The sequence below is a fragment of the Rattus norvegicus genome, chromosome 11 (assembly GCF_021556685.1).
Source record: "Rattus norvegicus strain SHRSP/BbbUtx chromosome 11, alternate assembly SHRSP_T2T, whole genome shotgun sequence".
NCBI lineage: Eukaryota > Metazoa > Chordata > Mammalia > Rodentia > Muridae > Rattus > Rattus norvegicus.
The window spans coordinates 71,131,051-71,150,397 of NC_141544.1; the positions used below are offsets into that span (position 1 = coordinate 71,131,051).

General features: G+C 39.2%; 1 protein-coding gene across 1 annotated transcript in view; it reads right to left on the bottom strand.

Moving 5' to 3' along the window:
- The window catches only part of Zbtb20 (zinc finger and BTB domain containing 20), a 739,052-nt gene that overhangs the window by 328,082 nt on the left and 391,623 nt on the right, over window positions 1-19,347 (bottom strand). The window contains 1 exon segment of the mRNA NM_001105880.3: window positions 16,403-16,450. The gene's annotated coding sequence lies outside the window, so the exon portion shown is untranslated.

The window sequence follows — 19,347 nt, forward strand, 5'->3', positions numbered from 1 at the left end:
ATTTTAAAGGAGGTTTTAGATGTTTTTGTTCTTTTCAAATTGGCAAAATTTGATTTTTTTCTTCACGTTTGGATTGGCTTTACAAATTAACAAACAAGCAAACAAGAACATATTCAACCTAAAAAAGAGGAAAGAAAGAAAAGGAAAAAAGAAAGAAACAAGACAAAACCCCTTCACTGGAGCCTTGGCATCACTGACTAATGCCAGCAAACTGCTTCCATTCTTTTGTAAAGAGTTGAATGGTGCACAGGCAGGACCCACACAGAGCCAAATGTATCATACTAAGAAAAGACACAGAGGGCAGGAGAAGACCATCACCACTGCTGTCGACAACTTCCCAGGAAGCCATCAGCATGCAGAATCTCCTCCACCGCCATCTTGGTGGCATAAGCCAGGTGTTTGGGGCTGTGAGTGTTTAAGTGTTCTGATAGGCATCGTGGAAGCCTGAAGTACACTGTGATGCTAAAATGTACTGTGATCCTTACCGCTCACCTGTGACTATACGGTGTGATGAGTTGATAACTTCAGAAAAGAAGGGCTTTCAATAGAAAGAAAAATCTCCAAAACCTGGTTATTGAAATTGCATTTACTATATGCCCACTACTTCAAGACCACGCACGAAGTAAACTTGGCTTGAAACACTGTGGGGATGTGTCTGGGGACAACAGTGTGATGAGGTGGTGCGGAACCATGGGCCGGGGAACACATAGGCGCTTGACGTGACACAGTTCCAACTTGGCGGGACTGGTGCTCAGCTTTGTGCTGATTGATGTTTTAAAGGCTTTCTAATAAAATAAAGGAAAAGTTCAGGCTGGGTAGAGTGGCATATGCCTTTGATATCAGCATTTGAAAGGCAGAGTCAGGTGTGTATCTGTGTGTTAAGGCTACACAGTAAGACCCTGTCTCCAAACACAAGCTCGGCTATTACTTCGGATATATCCTACACATTTATAAGGGCTCTGTTTTAAATCTGAGAAATGATATGGTTGAAAAGTGGTGATTTATTTTAATTTTTTAATTCTGGGGATCAAATCCATAGACTTTTTTCCCCTACAGAGTTTAATTTCAGTGTTCTATTTTAGACAGAATACCTCTTCCATTGGCTAAAATCTCCATCCTAAAGGATATGGTTTGAGGTGAAATTGTGTAAATCTCTAAGCCATCCGGATGGCAGAGAGGAAGCCTGGCCAGGACACCCTTTGATTCTACATGGTATCTTTAGGGCACCCCACTCTCTGGATTTGTTCCTGAATTCCAGTTTTATCTCCTATGAAATTCCACTCTGCCCCAGGTGCTCACCACTCAGGTCTTCCTTTCTGCAGCACAGGAATTGGATTCCAGCTGTTTGTGTCCCATCCCACACCCTCCCACGCCCGAATTATATTTGATCACTTCTGCCTTACTTTTAAATTCACCGTTTCTTTTCTGATTTTTGTGTGTCAAATTCAGATGTAAGTTCAAGGAGGAAGTGGCCCGAGGTAAAGAATCCCATTCAGTTGCCAAAATGTATTTGAAAGACCACTTCCTCCTCAAAGTTTTCTTCTCACTTACTTGAGAGTTAACTCATCTTCTCTGATTTCCCATAGTACCTTGATCATTAACAACATCCCTTTCTTTCTGCTTTATATGGAAGCAATGTATTTTTAAGTTATATCTTTAAAGAGTCTAGATGGTCATGAGCCTGTGGGTACTGACCTTGAACTTACATCTGAATTTGACACACAAAAATCAGAAAAGAAATATGGTGTATTTGACTAAAGTAATAATGTCCAAATGCTACAGTGGTGGAACCAATGCTTGGTAATTGCTAGATGGATAATATGGAATTATATTCGATCACTTCTGCCTTACCTTTAAATTCATTTAACAATTTTGTATGCTCACTGAAGGAACTACAGGCTACTTTATCCAATGTTTTCTCTTAACTTGAATAAAATCTTGCGAATCAAATCAATAAAAAAAGAGAGAAACCTATTTTATGATAAAGATTGTTATTGGATCAAACAAATAATGGGTACATTTTTGCATCTACCTAAGTACAAATGATGACAGAGATGTCAGGAAACGGTGATAAAAACGCCTAGAAGCTTTCTCCCAGCATTGCTGCCAACACATAGAGTCTAGATATTCATTCTGTGAGTGGTGCTTATAAAATTCATGGATAATCTGCCCATTGATACTAACAATTTAAAACCAAAAAAACAATTTAATGCCAATGCAGGGGATAAATGGCTAACAGTCACACAGCCATTTATTGTCTAGGCAAGACAACAGATTTTAAACCTATTTTCTCCCTGAAATCCCCACCAAATCCTGAATATAGCTAGCATTTGCTCATTCTAAAGCAAAGGAATATAACCAAGCAAAGGAATATAAACTATCTCCTGGAGGCCACATTATTGGAAAGCTGTGGAAGAAGGATTAAGAAAGCTAAGGGCCTTCGTATTTTGCATTTATACCACAATGCTTCTTCTTGGTACTCACTCACCAAAGAAGTTGGAACAATGTGAATTAATATTTTAATAGAAGGGTTAAACAGAAAAGTATGACTTTAGACACTGAAATAGAAAATATTAAATAATATATAAATATATATAAAACTAACATTGTAAACATTTTACTTGTATTCACTGATTGGATCTTTAAAACAACTCTTTGCAGGTTTTCAGCATCATTATAATCCTTACTTCTTGGTAGAAAAGTCAGCCAGAGACAAGCATCACAAAGTCACAAAGCTGGTCAGCAGCTATGCATAGCACTCACAGACCAGAGTCCGCAGAGCTGCATTTCTGCTTTTAGCACCGCATTAGGACCACAGGCTGCTACAGAAAAAGGGATAAATGAAGTTCCAAGCACATGGTTTGGTATAAAGTCAGCCTTTCAGTGAATGCTATGTCCTATCCTTTTCTTATCAAACAACAATCAGAGTAATATGTATTAATGTATATTTCAGTTTTGAAGGCTTTAGGTTTTACATTTTCAAAGAAGAGTTAATATGGAGATGGTGAAAGCCAAGGCCAGGAGTTTGCTGGGATACTGTGTCTCTGAGACATAGCAGAAGTTATACATGTGAAGTCTTACCCACATGGATAATTCAGTAGGAGTTGAATGAGGATGACAAGACTAGACTTGCTAACATCATGGGGAAAGCTTAAGAGACCTCAGCCCTAAGCAAAGAACTACTGGCAACTTAGGATGCTGAGAATGGAAGAAATAATCTTTCCCCGTGAAGGACACTGAAGTTATTGAATACCAAAGCATTAGCCCTGAAAACATACTTATAAAAGTAATGTACAGACAGAGAAAGTTGTATTCACGAGTTTAAGAACATACATACACACACACACACACACACACACACACACACACACACACACACACACACCCCAAGAATTAAAAAAGAGACGGCTATGAATTTGAAAGAGAGTAAACATGCGAGAGTTTGCCAGGAGAAAAAGGAGGAAATGATATAATTATATTAATTTCAGTGTTTTTAAAAGATGGTGAATGTGCAGCACAATAAATCTATGTAATACAATGTTGAGTATTTTTAAACAGGTATAAACAAAAGGTACGATATAAAGGTGTGCACAGATTTTTAACAAAAACAGTAAGGGTCTATATATACAGGAAAAAGTATAACGTATCCAAAAATTTGAAGGTAAATTATTTGTGGATGATTTTGAGTGATTTTAATTATCCTCTCATAGTTTAATCTATACACATGAATGATTTTCAAATGAAAAAGTAAAAATGAGTAGCTATGGTAGGTTACATTCCTATTTTAGAGACAATAATATTGAGGGCAAGATCAGTAGAAATTGTAATTTTCCCTGTATTTAGTGATGGAGCTTGAATAGAAACCAGTGCTTTCATTTTTAATTAGTGTGTTTTCTGACCTCTCTTTCTCTTCAGTTGTTACCATAATGGAGAAATTCAAAAGGAAGCTATGAAGAGAGCCGTGGAGGTGGCTGGAGATGCAGACTGAAGTTGTGCTGCCAGACTCCTGAGGAGTCCCTACATGGCTCAGGCCCCTTCGAGATCTCACTCAGGCTACATGCCTGAGTGCAAACAGCACTATACATAGCAGGCTGTAACAGCATCGCCAATTCTTTACTTACTCTACGACTCAGAACAATGTCTGTATACCCCATGATTTACTGTGACTCCCAGCAGAGGATGTGATCATGTGTGGGACTAGTACACATCTCTACCTGTTGGCACTATGTCTAGGGAAATAATCTGACTTGATTGATGAAAGGTTAAGCTACATAAAGAGCAGGGACCTCAGATACTTTTGTAGGGGACCAAATTCTAAACTTGCTAATGGTTTATCTTCCCATAATAACTGTTCAAAGTGAAACTTGTTTTTCATGAAAGGGTATAGTTAACATACCATATCATGTCCTTCTATACTAATCTGGGACCAAAATAAGCCACTGGGAAAGCTCCGGGTCCCATTTCTGGGGCATTTCTTATCCTCCATCTTTGATGCCACCTGGAAGGATGCATTAGTATCAAATAACTGTCTTGATTACCACACCCTGATACTCCTGATTGCCATTTGCATTCCAAGCCTGTTTAGTGCTTCCTGAAAAGTAGGTTCTTCCCTGTGGTGACTCAGACAGGGTCAATCTTAGATTTCTGTTTGAAGACACCAAGACTTTGCCATGTCTCATTCTCTGGCTTCATGAAATTTCAGCAATGTTCAGAAACCCACTGAATTGACTTGATACTTCAAACACAACAGAAACTATTACAATCACTACCAATTGACTGGATTGACAGCCAGCTTTCATCCAGCTATGTGAAAAAATATTTAGGTTCTCATACATTTCCATTAGTTTACCCAGAGTTAATTACACATTCTAGGTTCTAAACTAAAATATGTTCTTTCATTTACTAGAAATATAAGAAAACAAGCATGCAAGTATAGCTTAGAGTATAATAACAGCCCCATGTTTTATATAGATATCCTTCAGAAATTTGTAATGCCATAATACACAGAGGTGAGCATAAGGGTTTAAGCTGGCTTTGTGAAACAGACCATGCATTGGCCATAAGTCACTGGCTATAGTGGAAAGGAGAAAAGATGTTGTGAATCAATGGTTACAAGCAAACCAACAAACCCGGGTACACAGCTCATTTTGGGTCTCTGCCAAAGAACAGTCTGAAACAAGGGTTGATGTGTATGTAGTAATCTGCATGGTGCTTTCAGAAGGCAGGATTGAATGAGTAACTGAGGCTGAATCAGAGAAGAGGAGGAAGAAGTTTTATAGTAAAGGTATGTTAGCAAGGCCACTAGGGTCTAAATGGGATGTTACTCCAGAAACATCCAGACTTGTACAGTGCCTCCAGTGGTGTCCACATAAAAGAAATAAGCATTAATTTCTACTCCATGTTTTTTTACTTCATAGCTGTCTCATCCTTAGTAAGTCTAGAATGGACTCACCAATCTCTTCTAACATTGCAATATATCATGGATATAGTGGTTTGGATGAGAATGGCCTCCACAGAATCATATATCTGAATACTTTGTCCCCAGTTGGTAGAACTGTTGGTGAAGAGCAGGAGGTATGGCCTTGTTGGCGTACATATGTCCCTAAGGGCGGGGTTCGCTATTTCCAAAGACTCACGCCATTCTCTGTGCTCGCTCTACCTCGTGGTTGTGGACCAAGATGTGAGCTTTTGCTGTCCCTTTGCTGTTCCCTCTTACTCTAACCCTCTCAAACCAAAGCCAAACTAAATGCTTCCTTTACGAATGGCTTAGCCACTGTATTTCATCATAGCAATAGAAAGGAACTAAGATACCAAGGGAGTATTTAGTGTACACTTCAGCTAGGAGCCTAGGCTTAGAATGAAATTCTTAGGCCAATGGATAGATCTAGAAAATAGCATCCAGAGTGAGGTAACCCTGTCACAAAAGAACACACATGCTATGCACTCAATGATAAGTGAATATTATCCCAAAAAGGTTGGAATACCCAAGATATAATTCACAGACCATGTGAAGCTCAAGAAGAAGGAAGACCGAAATGTGGATGCTTCAGTCCTTCTTACAAGGGGAAACAAAATACTTACGGGAGGAAATACAGGAACAATGAGTGGAGACTGAAGGAAAGGCCATCCAGAGATTGCCCCACCTGGGGATCCATCCCATATGCAGCAACCAAAGCCAGTCACTATTGCTGATGCCAAGAAGTACTTGGTAACAGGAGCCTGATATGGATGCCTCCTGAGAGGCTCTGCCAGAGCCCTACTGATACAGATTAAGATGTTTGCAGCTAACCATCAGACTGAGTACTGGGACCCCCAATGGAGGAGTTAGGGAAAGGACTGATGGAGCTTTAGGGGTTTACAACCACATAGGAAGAACAACAATATCAACCAACCAGCCTCCGCAGAGCTCCCAGGGACTAAACCACCAACCAAAGAGTATACATGGAGGGACCCATGGCTCCAGCTACATATGTAGCAGAGGATGGCATTGTCTGGCATCAATAGGAGGAAAAGTCCTTGGTCCTGTGAAGGCTCTTTTCCTCAGTGTAGGGTAATAATGCTAGGGTGTTTAGGTGGGAGTGGATGAGGGGAAGCATCCTCATAGAAGCAGAGGAAGGGGGGGATGCCAGAGGGGGAACTGGGAGGGATGACATTTGAAATGTAAATACATAAACTACCCAATAAAAAATTAAAAAAAGATGACCCTAGGCATTAATAGCAGACAAAGAGGACATACTAGCCTATCAAACAGGCTGAGACCTTGGTATGATTGTGGGACAAATGTTATTGGAGTCACCAATCAGTCTTGTTACATTTAAGGTCTACTCAATGAGATGAGACCCATACCTGGCACTGTCAATAATGTCAAGAACCTGTAGTCCTGAAACCAATCATTACTGTTTTGCTAAATATGATAACAGTAAAATGAGTCCTAAACACTTATCCATAGATTAGCACATCCCTTACTCCTCATCAAAGAAGCCTTTTCATGCAGCAGATGGGAATTAACATAGAGAAGAAGAGACCAGAATGCTCAGCCCTAAATGGGAAGTCAAGATCAAAGCCTTCCTCTCAAACACCATGGATCTAAATGGCAAAGGGGTGGCAAGTTTGTGGGAGCCAGAGTTGTTGAATGACTTAAAAATGTTTTTTTTTTGTTTTTGTTGTTGTTGTTTTTGTTTTTTAAAGACACAACTGAGCAAATGCACAAACAAACTCACAAACTGTGAGTGCATGCACAAGCTGGAGGTCAAAGCAGACAAAGATCTATCATGGAGGAGGGGAGGTAGGCATGAAGTCCCTTTCAACACACAGCTAGCTAAGGCAGCTGTTGGTGTTTGATTGCTCCTGGGGGCGGGGCTGTTTTCTTCAATAGAGTGATACCTGGCATGTCAACCACCTTCCAGGGCAGGTCCCATGACCAAGAATAATTGGCCCACATAAACTAGACTCATAGAAGAAAGGGTGGTAGGGGAGCAGGGAGGGGGGAGACTGTGAAGTTGGATGGGAGAAAGTTGGGGAAGAATCTGGGTGAAGTCAGGAAAGGGAGATAAATATCAAAGTACACTGTATGAAATTCTCAAGGGAAACAGTGTAGGCATATAACACACCCACACTGACCTGGCACCCTTAAAATTGGTTTGGGAAAGTCAGACAGTCATTTACATTCAATTCTACTGCACACGGGCTGTCTAAACTCTTCAAGGTGTCAAATCTTGGAGTAAATCCTAAGCGATTCAGCTAAGAAATACAGTTCTCAGTATTTTCTTGGGAGTCATTCCTTCATTATTATCCTATAGAATAATATGTATTGATCTTTCCATGCTTGTGAGAAAATGTTAGATCAATTTTTGGAAAGTAAGAAAAAAAATGGTGGTATTTCATATCACCTTGCCAAGATGCACTGGAAAATTTCCTAACATTTAAATTACGGCAATATGGTTTTTAGTTAATATTTTCATAAGGTTTATTAAAGTGGAAGACAATTGGAAGTTTAAGGTTGTATCTGAATGTATGAACTTGAAGGTGTTGGACATAAATGAGTGCTTTATAGAACGTTATTGACATAAGCTTCTAGAATAGTTCTGTCACCCCGATGATCTTTGCTTCAGATAACCCTGCCCAGCAGCTTTATAAGGTGGGAATTCAGTTTACTATACAACTGACCAGGCAGCAGAGGACGTTTCTGGAACAGACTGGTTTGGAGGCTTACATTAAGTTTAATACTTGTGTTTTTAGAACAGTTGGCAAACCAATCATTTCTGTGTTATAATATATAAAGGAAAGGATTGTGTCTTTAATCTCCAAAACTACCTCAGGGCATGCCGGGCAGGTTACAGTCCCTTACACAGACATATGTGGCTTCTCCTTGACAATGAGTAGGCAACTTTAAAAAAAAAAGTTTCAAAATAGACCCCACCCACCAGCATTTTCCACCCTGAGACATTAAACTCAGTTGCAAAGACATGAAATGTTACTATTTACAAAGCTGTTTTCATCTTACATCCTGTCTTTTCTCTTGTGCATTTTCTTTCTTTTTCCCCTTTCTCCTTGTTCCCTTACCTACTTCATTCTACCCATTTGCTCTCATTTCCTAACGCCTCCTACCCTATTCTTCTAAAATCTGTTCATCCTGAAACAGGCTTCGGCAATAGAAAAGAAAAGGCCCTAGACAAAGCCGGGATCTGAGACAAGGCCCTCCAGAGGGTGGTGAATGGTGACTGCGGTACAGCCTGTGGGGTTGAGAATGTTAACCACTCTGGAGGTTCTTCCCCGGAAAGCCATTAGGCTTCAGCAGGCTTGATAGCTGTATCAAGCCTTGTGATTTCAAAGCTTTCATGGCTGACAAGGACTTGCTAATTTCAAACTTTCTAACCAATTACAATCACAAAGAACTCAGGACAATAATCAGTGAGCAAAATGAAACTGCTCTGGGAAGCAGCCTCTGCAGGTTTCACTCTTGAGGCTTGGCAGCCAGTGTGCAGCTGGGACTCGGCTTCAGCAAGTAAATAAAAATACACCATAAAGTACACACACACAATGGATCCCACTCGCTGTTGTTCCCAGTAGTGGGCTATGTAGAAACCTTGTCCTGCATTCAGCCCATTAATTTCTGATGGTGTTAATTAAAAACTTTTGATGCTGGCCTGAATGGAAAATACCTCAAACAGTGTTTCCTTTATTGAAGGCCTAAGTTCTAAGTCTTGGATTATTAGGTTAAGCTCTGTCAGCAGTGAGACCAACAGAAATGCTTTTCATACCATCTGCTTTGACCGAGAAGAACCGTAATGGTGATAATAAGTGAGTAAAACGGAGGGCGAAGAGGAACTGTTTAGGTTGAGAACTCTGTATTTCAACTCACTTTTGAAGAACTATACTGAAAATTCAAGTCGCTGAATACAGAACAAATGGTTAAGAAAAATAAGAGCAGAGAGAGAGAGAGAGAGAGAGAGAGAGAGAGAGAGAGATAGATCTCTAAAATTTTACTGAACATTCAAGTCACCACATGTTCCAGGACCTGCATTTTTTACACTTTAAAACAAGAAAGCTGCTTAAAGTTGCTAAGTGACCCCTCTCTGTCTTTCCTCTCCTCTTCTGCAGGCTGAGGAAGAATGCTACAATAGTATAGCCAGCTGATTTTGTGGCCTCAGAAACATAACATAATTATTGAGGACTAGCATTTCCTGCTTCAGACTAAGGTGGGATGGAGGAATGGAGCTGAGGACAGAGTTGTCATCCACTCTCTGTGACATGGGGACAACAGTTCCAGCCGAGCACTGCTCCGAGTTCTCTACCATCCTGAAAGCCTGTGCAGCCTTGGGACCTGAGAGGGCACAGAGGAGCACAGTGTGACTAGTGCTGGGCTATAAAGAATGCCCCGCCCCTCTATCCAATGGCCTGTGAAATATGAAAAACCCGTGGAATATTTGGATTAGTTTTTCATATTTGTGTCTGACTTTGTTACTTAATACTTCTCTCCCTTGGGATGGATGGGGGCTGGTAGCTTTGAGTATCAGTAGTGAGGGCCCCAAAATGCTATCTCACAGCCACCCTACTTTCTTTGTACCTTACTTTGTCCAAGATTATCACTTTTTTCATTTCCCATCCTGCTTATTTACACTGCCTGTGAAATCAACTGCTTCCTTAAAAGACCACAAAACTTCTGGCTTTTCCCGCCAAAGGTCTCGTCACCTACTCTTGTTTAGATTATCATAGCTTTAAAAGGGATGGTGTTCTGTACAAAGGCTAACCATTTGGGCAGGTTTTCTTTCCTTCCTTCCCAATGTCAGGCTTCCCTGGCTCGGCCTCTCGGACAGTCTGCAGAACCAACCCACCCAATCTGATGTGACACAATGTGATCCTTCAGGAAAGTGAGCAACAGAAGGCCTTACAGTAAGGCATGAGGAGGGGATACCCTGATGAACAGAACTGAAGCTCCATAAAAGAAATAGCTCTGAGCAAACCACAGGAATTTGTTTGCTCACAAAATTTATGAATTTTACTCTGAGTAAATGGATAGGTGACAGTGCCTACAAAGGGCTAGTAAATGTAAATTAACTAACAGATATACAGCAAATGAATGCATTTAAAGATGGTTTTCAGTTGAAATGATCTTTTTTTCCTAGAGACCAAGTTTTTGTTAAACTTAATCCCAACTCTCTTCCCTCTCCAGCAGTAGAAACATCTGGTCGGTTTTAGATTCCCCTTGGATTTCCAACTTCAAAGGGAATTATAAAGAATAACAAATTCATGTACTGGCAGTAAAAAAAAAAAAAAAAAAACCTAGAGCAGCAGGAGAGAATGATAAAATTGTCCTTATTTGACTGCTAGTGACAGGAGCCACATGCAGAACTATGAGAAAAAACAAAGGCAAAAATCACCTGTTGACAACCAGAGTTCCTGCAAGGTACTAAACCTTATATACACAGGGCCATACATAGCAATCCATCAGAGCTGGTTTTTATTAATATTATTAATATTATTATTATTATTATTATTATTATTGTTGTTGCTTTTACTGAAATGAATAAAACAGTATTTAATATTTAAAATGAATTGGAACAAAAGAAAATGATTCACATTCCCCTAACAAAACCTTCATTGAAACAATAACAAATAAATCAATACAAATGTATCGAAAGGATGACTTGGAGACAATCTCAGAGACCTCTTGGCCTTTGAGTTTTGACTTCATTTTGAAAAAACTGAATTTTTATTTTAGGGAGGGCAGGATAAACCATCCCAGAAATAAATTCAGTTCTAACAGAGCACAGACTTATCATATCCTGATTAAAAACTGTTCTCCAAGGCCTGAAAAGTACCTGGTGTTTTGTCCTTGCTTCTGGGTACTCACTATGTGTGAGGACTGGCCAGATATTGAAGTCTTGTTAGTAGAGGAAGGTTTAAACGAACTGTATTTGTAACTGTGACACAATTACCATGCTGTGTTTGACAACACAAAATAAATATGGAATTATTTCTCTCTATCATTTCCTTGCAAACATGAAACACTTTCTAGAGTATAGGTCTTGATGCAATCAGACAGGAGAGAATGAGGACATCTAGAGAAAGTGTAATGCTGCCATTGTGATTATCTTTTATAAACAACCTGTCCTCATTCTTGCTTTATGTGCTTTATCTACAACAACAACATCAACACAAACAAAAACAAACAAAGACATGATTAACCAATCAACTTGTTTGTGGACAAAGAAAGAAAAATAGTTACAGGCTAAAATGTCTTTAAATAATTAATTACAAGAGTCAATACACTTAGTATTGAAGGGTTATAAGATCTCCATGTCACAAATACATTAGATGAATTCAGAGTGGCTATTGGATATCCAGAAAACAAAATAATGGCACACATCCCCAGAAATCAGAAGTATTTCTACAGGGGAGGTCAGAGCTGATAGAAGCAGTTCTCTTGGGAGTCTACAGGGACCTCTGGAGCAGTTTCCTGGTGGATGGCCAGTTCTGAACCATCTCCTGTTTAAACTGTAGGGATTCCCCCTCAGCATTCCAATGTCAACTGACTGTAATGACAATGTAATTGTTCCTTGAACATCTACCTTTCGCATGGACTTCACTCCTTTCTCTTCTCCCATGTGATACAGAATCACAGGAGTTATCTTGGTGAGGGAATAACATAATTTTTACCCTCATGGCAATTGTACACAATTGCATAATATATGTTCAATATAAACTTCCCAGAAAATATGGCAGTTTCATGGACTAGAGAGACTTGGCAATCTAAATAAACCCTTCTACCTCCTTTGACTATGATTATCAGCATCTTGAGGCTTGAAAGCCCTATCATGATGCAGGGTACTCACAAAGGATTCCCTGCCTTAAAATAAGGAGAACCACTCAACTATAATCATGAGCTTAGATCAGAGTAAGAGGTAGAAAGTGTTGATTGCTACTTTATTCTTAGCATGTTGATTTTCAGCAGTGTGACATATAAGGTCACAATACAACAGCAATGACCCAGTAACAGGATCCCAAAATGCCACACACAAGGAAGAAACACTAGCTATTTTTCAAGGCTTTCTGGAACAGAACTTTTATCAGGCTCAGGTGACAATCCTACTGATCTGTTGGGAGTCTGAGTTACTTCTGAGATGGCTTCAGCTACTTTTTCTAGAAGAAAATACTATAACTATTATTAATAATTATTACTATAGCTATGATCATGATGGCCTTTTGGTAGATAACTTGAGTACATGGTCTAATACACAAACCAGAAAGAACCATGGTTTCTATTTCACAGAATGTACTTTATAGCTCAGATTTATGACAGGAACATAGTACACCATCACATGTAAGGAAAAGGTGTAAATGAGTGACCATGATGTGCTGTTAGTATCAGTTCTCAGTAATGGTGGGAAGTGAGTTGCTGTAGCGCATGGATACTTAGTAGCTTTACTGCCTGAATTTCACCGCACAAGGGCACAGTTTGGCTCTTTAGCTGATATTTTAAAGGGGTGGTGATGCCACGTCATTGTGGAGGAAAATAAATGTTCAGAAGACAGATGGAAAGAGAAGAGCTGGGAAGAGGAAAAGAATGTGTGTTGTTTATACATGCGCAGGCGCAGTTTCTACAGATGCTCTGTGGACTGGATCGTTTATTGCTTGTGGTATTACTTTCTTCTTTCCCTGTGTGCTTTTCCTACCAGCTTTGGCAGAAAATAGTTTGTATGTGTTCACTTTGTAAGCCACCATATTTTTCTAGAGATTTAGTGTGGTGAAGAAATTTTTTATTTCTTCTCGAAGGGTTGGGCACATCAATATTCTAGCTACTCACTTTCGAGGCCAATGGAAACTACAGCACAGATTAAACAGGCCAGAGGAGCACATGAATTCAGTCTCTATGGATGCGGCGTGTGCCTGCTCACATCCTGAATATCTGATGGGTGCAGAACACCTGTTGGATAACAGGCCACCATTTAACCGTCTCTGGCTTAGCATTCAGACAGTAGGAAGAAAGGAAAACTCGCACACAGGTACTGTGCACAAAGCCCAAGCCAACAGATCATTCTGAGTATAGAGATCTTTTGTGAAAGTTGGGGTCTATCTGTGGAAAGGTGGCTTGTAAATGTTTCCTCCAAAAACCTTGGGACAACCAGAGTAGTAAACAAAGGCACTGCTCTGTAGTGGATTTTTTTCTCCACTCAGATATAGATTCTCCACTGCATATATAAAATTAGATAAAATTCCCCCTTTCAGATTTAGGAGTTCCACATGACTCTCAGATGCTTTCCTGTTCTCAAAAAAAGCCATAAAATCTATAAATATTTGGGCAGAGTACTAACTTTGGTTAAGTACTTTGCTTTGCTCTATACAGCATGGGCTTAAAGCAGCATAGCGGTCTAAGTAGTCAGAGGATGAACCCTTTCATTTACTTCAGATAAACAATTGTATATAATACATTGATATGTTCAATGATAAAGATAATTAATATTGCATATGTCTGCTATGCAAGTTATCATCCTAAAATTGAGTTAAGTGAAAAGATCCTAAAGAAAACCATTTGCCCCAGAAGCCTATCTGTTAGAATGGTCTCTTCTTCAACCAAGCTATTCTCTGGCTTGCAGATATGCCTGAGGATGCTACAACACAAGCTGCTGAGGTCTTCCAATCAGTTGTTACATGTGAGAGGACACAGGCCAAGACACTAAGAAGAGAAACAGTGTTCCATATAACGACAGGATTTTTCTGAAACTTTTTGAAACATCAACCTGAAAAAGCATCCTAATGAACCAGATATATTAGCTAATTAATTAACTGCCATGATGTCTGAGGTTTGCTTCAAAATAACAAGGCAATACAGTGGAAACTGATAGGCCACGAGTTAAGCACTGAATAAGCTAGATGATGAATACACAGGAGTTCATTACCGTAATCTGACTACATTCATGGATTTGAAACATTCCACAAAATAATCTTTAAAAAAATATATACTTCATTTGAACTTTCAATCATTTATCCATTATTTACTGACTGATTCATTGTTCCTATGCAAGGGATTATGAAAATGGAAACAGCTAAAATATAATGCTTTTTGGGGCATTTTGATTATAGGAATAGTATTTATTTATTTAGAATGTCTGTAAAGACTTTGTAACTAAATGCAAAATTTGTAAGTTAAATTGTAAAAGAAGGAAAAATATTATAGAGGAATGCTGAGTACATCATATTTGAAAGTATGTCCTCAGGAGAAAATGAGAGCTAGAACATACATCAAAAGTTATTAATGGCTAGATTTAAATTATGAAAATAATATAATTTTTCTTCATTTTACTCCTATGTATTTTTCCAAATTATTTTTAATGAACATGTATCATGTTAAAATGAAATAAATATTTGTTCATTAGTAGAAAAGGTATGCTCTCCTCCCCTAGAAGATTTCCGTTTACTAAAACAGAGAAACTGCAAGCACATAGCCCTGCCCAGTACTCTATACTGCCTGATATCTTTGTGCCTGAAAGTGAAATACACCCAAAGGCAAAGCCCATCAATACATATTTGATCTGATCTTAGCAACAGAAAACCCTTGGGAGGAATCTGCTTACTTGCAAGTCAGCAATAGTGTGGACTTTTGGCTTTTCTGTGTTGCTATCACTTGTGAGGAATGCTAAGGGAGAGTGCATTACAGTTAGTGAGGAGGCCTGTCCCTGTGCCTCTAAGCTCACACTGACAGCAGGTTTATTCTAGGTAGCAAAACAAGTAAAGCAGGGAGTAAGGGCTGGGGGAGAGAAAGTGTAACAGCCCTAAAGCTGTGGCCTTCGGTGATAAGCTGGATAAGCTCAGGAACAGAGATAGACTGGTAACAGAATTAGAAAGAAAAACAATGACAACTATGGATTGTGTGCAGTGAGCATGGAAATTCCCCACAAAAAGCTATCTTTCTCACCCCAAGAGATGATTTTCTCCTTTTAGTGCACATTCATATGGAGTGAAGTCAAGAGTGCAACTTTAAAGGTTTGGATGACTATGCTGTTATGACTAAACAGGCCTAGAGTGCCAGGCAGAAGAGAGCCAGAAGCCAAGCGAGGTGCTCCTTCCTGCCCCCCCCTTCCCCAGAGTACATTTGTCCTCATGATTTACTGCAGGCCAGTCTAGCAAATTCAGCTCTTCCAGGCTGTTTCCTACTTGATGATGGTCCACTATCGTACCTCCCCATCCTGCCTTGCTCTCTTTCAGACACCTACTACCAAGCCTGTTGAAGGACACAATGCTACCCTTCTAGAAACTTCTCACAGTCTCACCAGAAGACAAGGAGCCAAACTCTAAACCGATGTTTACATGGTCTTGGTGCTATTAATTTCCAGATACGGACATGTTTATCCGTAACTGAGCAAGCTGTTCCCCTTTCTTCCTGTGGATATATGCAAGGGTGGCTATGTCTGTTCTTAAGATTCCAAAGAAGCAAATACATCTCAGAAACAGAAAATATATAATACAAACCAGAAGTTCAAAGAGACATAAAACATGTTTGAAAGACGTTCTGTGTGTTTCCCTAATGCCAAACTTTGTGCATTCTCCATAGGGAACATCAGTATCTATCTTCACCTTACGACTGTTTCTGTCCTTTCAGAAGTTCTTTAGAAAAATTTATCTTCGGGAAGACTTCCAAACAAGTCCTTTAATGCCTCTATCCATGTCTACTCAAGTCACTCAAAATGTTTAACAATACTGTTATATTGGTTCTTATTCTTCTATATTTTGTCAGTATCAAAACACATTCTATTCAAATTTAGTCTTGTGGTGGTAAATTCACTACAGTTCTTAGATTTACTTCTTGTTTGACCAGAGTTGCTAAATTTGGTATGAATACATTTTATTTCCTTGGACTTTGATATTTTGGCCTGCAATTGAGAGACAATGAAATCTTACTTACCAGTCAGCAAGGCTGTATGAAATACTCAATTGCTGATGATGAAACAGTCTGAAATGGAGAAGGATACCATAAGTGTCGGTAGGCATTTCACCTAACATATGACAACATGCTGATCACAGAAAAGAGTCCACTTGTCCCTTGGCACCCTGGCTTGGAGATAGGAGAAAGTAAAAGATGGTTCCCTTTGGGAATAAAAGCACAATGAGACCCTCCCAACAGGTTACTTGGTGAGTGCCTGAATATTTAACTTGATGATCACTAACCGGATGCAGCCAGTAATAAATGATTGCTAACCCTTTAGACGGTACACTCTGTGCTGAGAAAGTTCAGTTTCACAGTTAATTATTGTGATCTGCTTAAAAAATAATCAAACATTTGGGAACCACAAGGATTTACAATTCTGTTTGAATTTTACTGTACTTTTCATTAACCATTTTATAAATAAAAGCAAACTGGGCCTTCCTTGCTCTGGGCTGGTTCGTTACTCATGCTCTGGATGTTCAGTCTTGTGGCAGCGATGGGAAAACAAGTGATGGACTGTGTATGCCTGCTTTCATGACACTTCGTCAGAGTACAGGCTGTGCTATCCTTCTTGATGACAAATTAATGTATGGTTTTATATTCCCGAGCTGGGTAAGAGAAGCACAAATGTGAACTGAAACCTTTAAAACTTTTATGCTAAGTCACAAAGTAACAGATTGAAATAAAAATTAACATTAAAAAATTTTCAACTGTGGAATAAACAAGCCTCCAACTGTTATATAATCTACATTTTAGAAACTGATAGCCCAATAGTATACACCTATTAATATTTCTACGTGGCATTTCTTATCAATTGCCTTAAAAATACAGAAGCTACAAGTTTTCCTGATAGTCACTGAACCTTCAATATGAGCACCATAATGACAGCCTATAGAAAATCATAACCAAACTACTCCAAACAGGACTCAGAAAGACCTGAAATTTGTCCAGTCACAAATAATGAGACTGTACATGAGAGTCACTCATAGGAAAGGTTGAATATATATATATATTCATATTATATATATTCATATATATATTATATATATATAAATGAAAACAGAATTAACTATCCAGAGGATATAAGAAAAGCCTACATTCAAGGAAGTCTGTGGCAGAGTTCAAGAGAGGTGTATTTGAGAGCCAAAATCTCACACATATGCATATAAAATTTAATGAAGATCACCCAGATAGCTTGCCAAAAGTTATGTTTTTTAATATGAGCCTACTTAGCAATCACCACTGAAAAGAATCTCTAGGAAAGACGTTCAATTGACTTCGGAGAGTTGAATTTTTATAAAGAATGAGAGCAACTACCCAAGTTTGCTCAGTTGGTTAGATCACACCAACAAAGAGTAAGATGAGAGTAGACGACAGCTCTTCTTTATTAAATAGGATGATGCCTCCATTGCTAGAACCGAGACGCTCGTCTTCAGTGTCTTCTTTCCTTGCATGGTGTACACTTGCCTGGACCGTACTCCGGGACAGCCAGTGAGTCTCCCAGCACACCAAAAGAAATATTTATGAAGCTGCTACCTCACACAAGGCACAACTAGGTAAGAGATTCTGTCTGAAAAGCTGTCAGTGAATGAGCATCTTGTTAAAAACTCAGAACGTACTCAGCAATGAGAAGAGAAACGGAGGCGAAAGGGAGGTGCAGGATTTAAGAACTATCAGAGAAAACTTAAGCTCTCCTGCTTTGCATGGAACGGCAGCAGGAAGTTTAGGCTGTCAGCCTTGCCTCTACTTGAATCAAGCACTGTCACAGAAAAAGTACATATAGCCTGTATGTTCCCAAGGGCCATGGTTACAGCTAACAGGGAAGGCTGAGTACACTGGCCTGCCATGAAGTGGACTTTAAAATACAATCCTGCCTACCCGTGGTGCAGAGTGTGAAAACCCTCCAAGATAGAAAGCGAAGGCACCTGGCAGAGGGAGGCAGGAAGGCATCACACCTTTCCCTCTGCTTCTTCCATGACCAGATGTCTACTATAACTCTTTTTGATACCCTAGAAATGTTGATTCCCTTTGAGGATTTTAGTTTTTCAGTTTTAAAAAGTTATTTGAAAATTAGGGTATTCAGAATAAATTCCTTTGTATGTGCAGGAAACTTGTACACACAGAAGAATAACTTGGTTACAGGTTATGTAACCAATAGTGCAAAAACCTGCATTATAAGGAATTACTTTATGTCTTACCAAAACACAGAACATAGTTAGGAAGCTGCTCTGTATACCAGGCAGCACCACTGAAGTCATTCTCGTGGGACAGCTAAGTCACTGTCACTACTGCCAACAGCAGCAAGTAGAGATGAGGTGGGATATTTTGGATAATATGGTACCAATATGCATTAGTGCATATTGGAACTCAAGATCAGCCATAATAGACTTAGAGGGATATGTAGAAAAATATGTGCAAATACAATTTCCTGGCTAAACACTTGAATGTCCTGTCGGATTTTCATATCAATAGTATTCCTTAAGCAGTCCTCTGAGTTACAGATTCTGTACAGAAGAGTTGGAAAGTGTGTGCATGGGGTGTGTGTGTGTGTGTGTGTGTGTGTGTGTGTGTGTGTTCTTGTTTAAAATATTTACTAGTTTAGTCATGATTCATTTTAAAACAACAAACCCTATGTAATTGAAAATGCAGATATACAAAATGCCAATAATCTTGATCATTGTGTTGTTACAATAAAGAGACCTGTGTTTGAGCAATGGAACCTGAAAAGCCAGGCAAAAATATACTTTAAACAACACACACGCACACACACACACACACACACACACACACACACACACACACACACACACAAAGAAAAAATACCTCAGACTTTTAATAAATTAAACTGGTTGATATCTCAAGGTTTTAGCATCCACATATAAAGAATGAATTGTTTCAGAATTTAAGAAAGACAGTTCTTCAAC